Source organism: Marmota marmota, unplaced genomic scaffold (genome assembly GCF_001458135.2).
Source record: "Marmota marmota marmota unplaced genomic scaffold, marMar, whole genome shotgun sequence".
NCBI lineage: Eukaryota > Metazoa > Chordata > Mammalia > Rodentia > Sciuridae > Marmota > Marmota marmota.
The window spans coordinates 1,168,063-1,177,073 of NW_026000185.1; the positions used below are offsets into that span (position 1 = coordinate 1,168,063).

Here is a 9,011-nt window from a genome sequence, read left to right on the forward strand (position 1 = left end):
GCCACACCTTCCTGAGCACGGACCCGGGGCATCAGCCCAGCAAAGCTGTCAGAGCACAGGGGACAGCAGTGTCTCGGTGGAACCTCTTCTCCAGGCCCAAAGATAAGACAATGCACAGCGCAGGAGTCGGTGGCAGGTGTAAGCCCTTCCCGTGCTGCACACTGTGCCAGGGCATGCGGCTGCTGCCCTGTTCCCTCACTCCTCACACATCCCTCGGTGGGGACTGTTCTCGGGATGGTAAGTACTACTATTGCCAAGTGCTGGGCTGAGTACTATTATTATCCCCGTTTCACAGAGGAGGAAACTGGGGCCCAGAGGGGCTAAGGAATCCATGTGGGGTCAGGTGGCCGGCCAGTTTCCAGGCCACGTTTCGGGTTCTGTGTGTTGGATCCTGGCCGGCAGTCCTGGGTCCTGGAGCCCCTTCTCTGCTCACTCTGACTGGTCTGTCCAGTCTCTTGGTCCTGGTGAGGTGACCAGGAGCGTAGGACCTGGTCCTACAATGTGCAGGGAGCGCGGGACCCGTGTTCCCAATGTGTCCATCAGAGTCAGTGGGGTCAGGAGCTGTGGTGCAGGTGGGTGTGGGCTGGACGGGGATGAGGAGAGGTGAGGAGCGTGAGACCCCAGGCTCTTACCACCCCACCTGGGGTCTGAGCTCACAGTCAGCGACGTCCTGGGCTAGGCTTATGCAGGAGTTGGCTTCCAAAAGGTTCTGCTGCCCAAGACAAGTCCCAACACTTCGACAATCTCATTCCGCACCCTCTGAGCAGAGGAGAACGGGCCTCAGGGAGTTCAATGACCGATTCAAAGAGGCTCAGCGAGTTCGTGACCAACCAATAGTTCAGTTAGATAATGAATGGTGCAAGTTCAGGCTCCTCAGGATGATGAGAATGAGTTCAAGTCCAGCTCTGACAGTGGCTCGTGGTGTCCCTGGGCGGCTCAGACCTTGCCTGGTACATGGGACCTGTTTCACTCCCCACCGAGGCCTAAGTCGGACGCTGAAGCTCAGTGCTATCTGTGGGAGATTTCCTCACCCTTAATCCCAAGTCCCAACCCAAGGGCACAGGGCACCCAGGTGCCTGTCGATTGCCCAGTTGTGGTCCACAGGCCTGGGGTCCCGGCTACAGTTGGGCCTTGAATATTCTCCAAAGGCCCACGCGTCACGCCTCCCCTCTTGGCCTGCAGCGCCGTGGGAGGTGGTGGAAGGTCCAGGAGGTGAATCCAGCCAAGGAAGTCAGGTCCCTGGGGGCCTTGAAGGGATACTGGGACCCGGTTCCTCCTCTTCCTCTTTCTGATTGCTCCCGGGCTGCCAGGAGGCCACATGGTCCTTAGCCATGATGCGCTGCCTTGGCAGAGGCCCCCGAGCCACAGGGCCAACCTGCCGTGACTGGAACCTCCCAGTCTGTGAACCAACGGAGACCTTTCCTCCTTTTAAGTTGACTTATCTCAGGCGTTTGTCACAGTAACAGAAAGTTGACCAACAAGGTCCCCAAGGACTATCCGTCCTCGAGGGGTAACATCTGGTGACTTTTTGTCTATCTGGCAGCTTCTTTCAGAATTCATGTCCAATGAAGGGATCTACACTCACGACAGGGAAAGGCGAGGCTGCGACAGGAGATATGCAAAGAGACTGTGTGCCACCCTGAGCAGCTGGTGACCTTACCTCATGTCTGTCTCTAAGCTGTGGCGTCCCCACCTTTAAAGACTGGCACTGGGTCTGATGGACCCTACAGCTTTGAGCTGGCCTGCTTTGAGGACCTTGGGTGCCAGGAAACACAACTTCTGTCCTTGGCATCTGGATGGCTCCCAAGAAGTCGTCCCCGTGCAGAGTCAAGAACCAGAACACCGTTGACCCGCTGTCCCTCTGCACCTGGGCCCTGGGAACTGGCCCGAAGGGGTCCAGCGGGAGCCGGGGCAGCGCTGGGCTGGGCCCGTGGAGGAGCGCTCCAGGTTCTTTGCCTTACAGGAGCAAGACACCTGATCTGGTGAGTCAGATTCCAGCCTCAGGTGGAGCCCTGTTTACTGGTGGTCAGGTGCCTGGCCACTCATGGTGACCCACGCTTGGCTTCCTCCTCTCTGAAGCCTCAGTTGTAAAAGGTGCAGGCTCATCTCACAGGGGCCTGCTCTGCCCTGTGACCCTTTCTCTGAGCCACACACACGCTGCTGCCCTCCTTTGGCCTGTGCTCTTCCAGTTTCTTGGGGACGCTCAGCACCCCAGTGGCTCTCCTTTGTCCACCCTGGAGGCTACTTACAGGTGCGGTGCTGTAGAGGACTGCCGGCCGTTTCCTGCACCTCTCTGCGTAGACTGGGAGCACGAGGAGCTGAACCCTGGGAGGAGCCCTCCACCAATAAGGGATGAGGAGGAGGACAAGCCCCCAGCTCCTGCCACCAAGGGGTGATTCCCTGCACAGCATCTGCTGTGGCGCTAGGTGGGGGAGGCAGGGTGGTTTTACACCCATTTTACTGATGAAAAAATTGAGGCCTGGAAAGGGTAGTGACTCTGCCCCAAATGGCGGATGTAGGACTTCTGACTCCAGTTCCTTATCCTGTCTCTGCAGGGAGCCTGGGCGTCTCCTGTCTCCTGCCGGAGGACACTGGGTAGTCCTTAGTCATCTCTGGTGGTCTTTTTGCTGGGTGTTTTATGCTAAATGAGGGGTGATTTGGCATACCAAGTCACTTTGGCACTCAGCTTACTGTGCCTTACCCATGATTCTTACTGCTGAAGTGTGGAATGATTCTTCCCAGGTTTAAAGTCAGATGCATGAGATGCAGGCAATAGGGATGAGTCCTCAGTAGGTGATCTGCCCTTGCAGGTGACTCTGGGTCCAACTTGGGAGCTCTGCACAGGCAGGCCTTTGAGAAGTAGGGTCTTGTGATTTCCTTTAAGGGACTGGCCCACTGTTTTAGCTGTGAAGGGGGCAGCTGAGTGGGCCTTTGTGTGCCAGTTAGCCCCGTGTAAGACTGGGCAAAGGAAATAAGGTGAGAGGGGTCGAGGACAAGGGTCCCTGATCTACCCTGGTTCAGGAGGCAGGTTTGAGGTCGTCCTGCATCATCTAAACCTTTCTTTTACTAACGGGGAAGTGGAGGTCTGAAGAGAAGAAAGCTGGGCTGGTGACACACAGCTCAGGATCTCAGAGAAAGCAAAGAGACAGAGGTGGTCAGAGTCGGGTGGTGCTCAAGCCAGGGCTCAGGAGAGTGTGAGCCTCAGTTCTCCCATGTGCAAAACGGAGGTGCTGGACCAAGTCGGAGTCCTCAGGGAACATCCGGAGAAACAGTACTGAGTATATCACCGGCAACCGCGTGGCGTGCAGTAGGCTTCTCTGAGCGATGTATCCCGAAACCAAAACCATCTCCCCCACAGGCCTTCTCAGACCCTGGGTGTAAGATCCCACGTTACCGCGACTCAGGTGGGCGCATACAAAGAACAGCAACCGGTCAACCAGGGCAGGCTCGAAGGCTTCTCCGCTTCATGTTGCTATGATTCTTTTCCAATTTCCTTTGAGCTCAGCGACATGAAGAGAGGCATCATCCGTGACAGGCTCCGTTCAGTTCTGTCCTGGGGACACAGGATAGTGACTGGTCTTTAACAATGGCGCTCAACCCAAGGGTGACCACGGGGTCACTCTTTTAGTAGTGTTAGAAGACCAATCGATTTGCTCCTTAGGTCCAGACTGGATACTTCAGTTACTTGAATGATGGCATCAGTGACAAAGTCAATTTACAAAATTCGCTGCACAATAGCACCGCATGGATTCCCCTTTTTCTTTCTTTTCTTCCTTTTTAAACACGGTCCTGGGTGGGACAGCTGTGACGCAGGGGGCCTGCCATCTGAAACACCTAAGTGACAACATCCTACTCAGCAAATTAGGCTCTGGGTGGGGTTAGCTTTGCGGTTTTGCATGGGGAAGGCTGTCACGATCCCATGCACGTGGGTGGTGGCATTCCAGGTGCCTGACCCAATGGCTCAGCACACTGGGGACACATCCATCCTGGTGCAACCCAAGCGGACAGTGGCTGTGTTCAAGGACCCAAGGTTCCTTTGAATGAGCGACTGTCTTCTTCCTCCATTCAGGAGACCGCATCTGCCTTATCCACCTTTCTATAAGTTTGGGCACCAATGACTCCCGGCTCCCCATACAGTGGTTTTCATCAATGAATCCATTTCCAGGTCAGTATCTACATTCAAGAATGGAAAATGTGGGCTGGGGATGTGGCTCAAGCGGTAGCGTGCTCGCCTGGCATTCGCGAAGCGCTGGGTTCGATCCTCAGCACCACGTACAAAATAAAGATGTTGTGTCCACCAAAAGCTAAAAAATAAATATTGTAAAATTCTTAAAAAAAAAAGAATGGAAAATGTAAGGATCAGCAGAATTGTCAGTGGATTTAAAACCATATCCTGCAGCACTGTTCACAATAGCGAAGGTGTGGAATCAACCCTGGAGTCCACCAGTGAATGATGGGTAAAGAGAATGTGGTACATATAGACACAGTGGAATAGTATTCAGCTATAAACAGGAATCAAACTCTTATGCTAAGCAAAATAAAGCAGACACAGAAAGATAAATACTGCATGTTCCCTCTCATTGTGGAAGCTAGGAAAAAACTTGATCTGAATGTAGAATAGTGATTCTCTTAGGAGCTGGAAGGGCAGTAGCAGAGGGGGTTAAGGGGGCAGACTGGATCACAGGTACTAAAACACAGATCCAATGACCAAGTCCTAGTGTTCCTCAGCACAGTCAGGTGATAATAGTTGACAATAACCTGTTATATATTTCATGGAGACCTAGGAGAGAGCAGTTCCAAGGCCCCAAAGGTTAATGTTAAGGATGAGGAAAAGATGATTACCCTGATTTGATGACAGCATGCTGAATGCGTGTGTTGAAAGATCATATGCTCAATTATTATGCATTAATAAAAGATAGAATTAAATAAAAATATAAACCAAATTGTCCCTGCTTGGCCCCACCCCTGTAGATTTTGATGGAATGAAGTTGTGGTAGACATCTGGGTTTTAAAATGCTCCCCAGATATGGCTCACATGTCCATCCATAGGAGATTGGATACACAAAGTGTGGTTTATTCATAAATGGAAAGCTGGAAACTCAACATTTAAAAATAAACACTGTCAATACATGCAGCAATATAGACGGACCTCCTGATATCAAGTGAAAAAAAGCTGCTCACCCAGAATACACACAGTCCAATTCCACTCATATGACGTTCAGAACAGGCAAAAGGGTTAGGCGTGGTGGCGCGTGCCTGTGATCCCAGCAGCTTGGGAGGCTGATGCAGGAGGACTGTTGAGTTCAAAGCCAGCCTCAGCAACTCAGTGAGGCCCTAAGCAACCCAGTGAGACCCTGTCTCTAATAAAATATAAAAAAAGGGCTGGGGATGTGGCTCGGTGGTTAAGTGCTCCTGGGTTCAATTCCTGGTATAAAAAAAAAAAAAAAGCAAAACTATTTACATAGTGTTGGAAATAAAAATTATGATTTCTGCTAGATGGGGGAAGTCAAATCGTTGACCAAAGGACAAGGGCACTTTCTGAGAGTGATGGAAATGCCCTGTGCCCTGTTTTAGGTGATGGTCTACGCAGATGCAAACAATTTCAGAACTCAACAACCTTAAGTGGTGTGCCGTCCTCAGCCCTTCATCACTGAGACCAAACCTCACAAGAAGGACTGCGAGGAGTAAATGTTTGGGTGGGACTCAAAAGAGTTCCAGAAGTTTCATCCACAGATGGCCAGCTCTCCCGGGCCCAAGCTGGGCTGCAGTGGAGGAAAGTGCTCAGCTCAAGTGGGTCAGGAAGCAGAGGAAGGGGCCAAAGGACAAATGCACCTTCCAAGGCACACCCCGTCACCCACCTGCAGCCACACCCCACCTGCTCACAGTTAGCACCTGGTCAGTCCCTTCAGACCCGGGTGGACCCATCAGGTCACAGCTCTCACAATCCAATAATTTTACCTCTGAATATTCCTGCATTAATAGAAGCTCTTGGGGACACACCTCAGATCCAACCCATAACATGCCCTTTATTGCATATAATTTAAACCTTATTTATTATTATTATTATTATTATTATTATTATTATTTCACTAGGGATTGAACCCAGGTGCGTTTAACCACTGAGCTGCATCCCCAGCCCTTTTAAAAATTTTATTTAGAGTCAGGGTCTTAATGAGTTGCTCAGGGCTTTGCTAAAGTTGCTGAGGCTGGCTTTGAACTTGTGATCCTCCTGCCTCAGCCTCCTGAGCATGTGTCACCAGGCCCGGCTCCTGACTTTCATACTTCATTTAAATAAAACAACCTAACTTCCCCATCAATCCCTGAATCAGAATCCTGCCCCTGTGCCAAATTCAGGAATGACTGCTGCCACTCACAGGAGGGCCAGCCTGCCCAGCCCTGCCCAGCAGTGGCCTGCAGAAACAGATCATTTCCTCATTCTCTGCCTCAGAGCACACAGCTCTCTATTTTCATTTGTCTTCTGGGTTGGGTCATAAAACCCCAGGGAACTCAGCCTACAGCAGTCAGCTCACTAACAAATCCAGAGGTCTCCATATCAGCAGTCACAGCCAGGTTCCTAGAAAGAGTACCCTCCCTTCTAGGCCACCTTAAAGGGACTTCATCATTAATGAGCACCTACTGTGTGCCAGACGGTGTTGACTCTTTTAGCAAGACTCTTTTGCTTTTTTTTTTTTTTCAAAATAACCCTGGGAAATAGGTATTTTTTACTGACCCCTCCCATTTTCCAGATCAGCAGTCATTAAGGGAAGATAAATAAAGGCCTAAAGGTGATGTTTTGAAGAATTGCTATAACAAAACATTATAACCTGGGCGGCTTAGAAACCACAGAAGTTTATTTTTCACAATTCTGGAGGCTGGGAACCCAAGATCTAGGCAAAACAGACTCAGTGTTTGGTGGGGCTGGGTTCTGGGTCAGGGATGGCACCTTCTGTCTGAAAGGGAAGGGGTTAGCTAGCTTTCTGGAATCTCTTTTCTAGGAGCCCTTGTCATTCTGCGCTCACGACTTAATCACCCCATGAAGCCCCCGACTCCCAATATGGTCCCGTAAGGGTTAGGATTTTAACATATGAATGGGCGGCACAAACCTTCGGACCTTAGCAGGTGACATCAGGCTGGTAAGTAAGTGGAGGGTGTAGCTTTGGACAACGAATTTAAGACCCCCTAAGATCTAAGACCGCTTTCCTTCCAGGGCCTGCGGGGGGGAGAGAGGCAGAGGCGGCGTTGGAGGGGCAGGTGCCGGCAGAAGGGGCTCCTCTCCTCCATGCCAGGTGGCCAGAACCGCAGCCAACCAGCCCACACACCAGTTAGTCCCAGGTTTCCTGGCTCGGCCTTCTGGTGGTTGAGAAGTGGCACCTCAGGGCGACTTTCGTTAGGTGCAACTTAGAAAGCAAGGAGGGGACGGGGATGTAGGTGTCGTTGCCCCTAGGCTTCTGGCTCCCTGACACCAGAGGAGTGGGCTCTCGGACGGGGGCGGTGAGGCACAGGCGGAGGCGCCGAGCAGACTCCCTGTGCGGGTGTGTGCGTGTCGGCGCGGCTGTGCCGGCGGGGGGACCGCTGTTCCCGGCGAGGCGCTGGGGGAGGAGGAAGCGGCAGCGGAGACCTGAATAATTGATTCTTCAGCGGCACCAGACGCCCGGGAGCGGGCGGAGAGCGTGGATCCAGCACTAGGGACCGCCGCGCGCGCCACCGCAGGCGCCCCCNACCGCGGGGATCCCCGGCGACACGCGCGCGCGCGCTCCCACATCCACTCTCACACACACTCGCCTCACACACACCAGCCTGGAGCTGGGCTGCGGAGAGGGTGCTCCGGCGCGCTCCGAGGACCAGGCGGCTGCCGTCCGGAGCGGGGCAGGAAGCGAGCTGGGGCTCTTGGAGCGGGCTCCGAGGGCTTAGCCGGAGCATGGGGCCGGGTGAGCGCTGAGAGTCACGGCCGCAGCCATCAGCCCTGGAGATGACCGGGAGCGGCCACTGCTGAGAACTATGTGGAGAGAGGCTGCGGTGAGTGCTGGCGCGGGACGCGGAGCCTCGGAGGCCCCCTGGGGAAGGGGGTTGGTGGAAGGGCTGGATAGGAGGGGGCGGCAGGACCGCAAGAGGGTCGCTACGTGGGAGTGATCGCACCTCCCTCGGGGATCCGGGACCGCGGGTGCCCGCGTCCTTCCCTCCCCCTCTCCTCCTGCCAGCTCGTCGCAAACTCCGCCAGCGCCCCCTCCTTCCCTCCTCTTTCTCTCCCTACCCCCTTCGCTCAGCAGCTCCTGGTCACACAACTCCCAGCAGCCGGCTCCGGGGAGGTGGTAGGGGGCGAGAGGGTGGAGGTACCCAGTTAGCTTCCCGTGGGTGGCCAACCTGGGGCTCCCATTCTGCCGAGCGCCCCTGAGTGGAGCTACAGTTATCAGCCACAGGGACCGAGGATCCGCACTGAGGGCGTCTTGGGCACTGAGCTTCAGCTTCCCCTCTCTGGTCGAGCCCCCAGGGCGCACAGGGGGGCAGTGAGCATTGCAGATGCAGCTTTCCCCTCAACCCCCCTTCCCCGTGCCGGGGGCTGACCCTGCTTCTCCATCTCTCCTCCGCCCCGGTAGAGCCCTGCTGCAGAGCCTCCGGCTGGGATAGCCGCCCCCCGTGGGGGCGATGCGGACAGCGCGGGACAGCCAGGGGAGCGCGCGGGGGCCGCAGCATGCGGGAACCCGCTAAACCCGGTGGCTGCTGAGGCGGCCGAGATGCTCGTGCGCGCAGCGCGCCCCACTGCATCCTCGACCTTCTCCGGCTACAGGTACGTCCCAGCGGGAGATATGGGTTCGGTGGGCCGGGAGGAAAGAGGCTCGATTGGAGGGAGAGCGGGAGAGGGATCAGGAGAGAGCGAGAAGAGAAAGCGGGAGAGGGAGCCCAGTAGTGAGGCGCGAGAGGAGCACCAGGGGGCGCTGCGGCCCCGCAGCTCCGCGGTGCTCACCCGAAAGAATGCCAAGGCCGGTGCGAGTTCGCCCCAAGTTCCCCCGGCT

At 54.7% G+C, this 9,011-nt stretch overlaps 1 protein-coding gene across 1 annotated transcript in view; it reads left to right on the forward strand.

The window, feature by feature from the left end:
• Positions 1-7,877: 7,877 nt before the first annotated feature.
• Grin2a (glutamate ionotropic receptor NMDA type subunit 2A) overlaps positions 7,878-9,011 on the forward strand; it is a 324,945-nt gene continuing 323,811 nt past the window's right edge. Inside the window, exons 1-2 of the mRNA XM_015490728.2 lie at positions 7,878-8,016; positions 8,595-8,785. The gene's annotated coding sequence lies outside the window, so the exon portion shown is untranslated. The remainder of the gene's footprint in view (positions 8,017-8,594; positions 8,786-9,011) is intronic.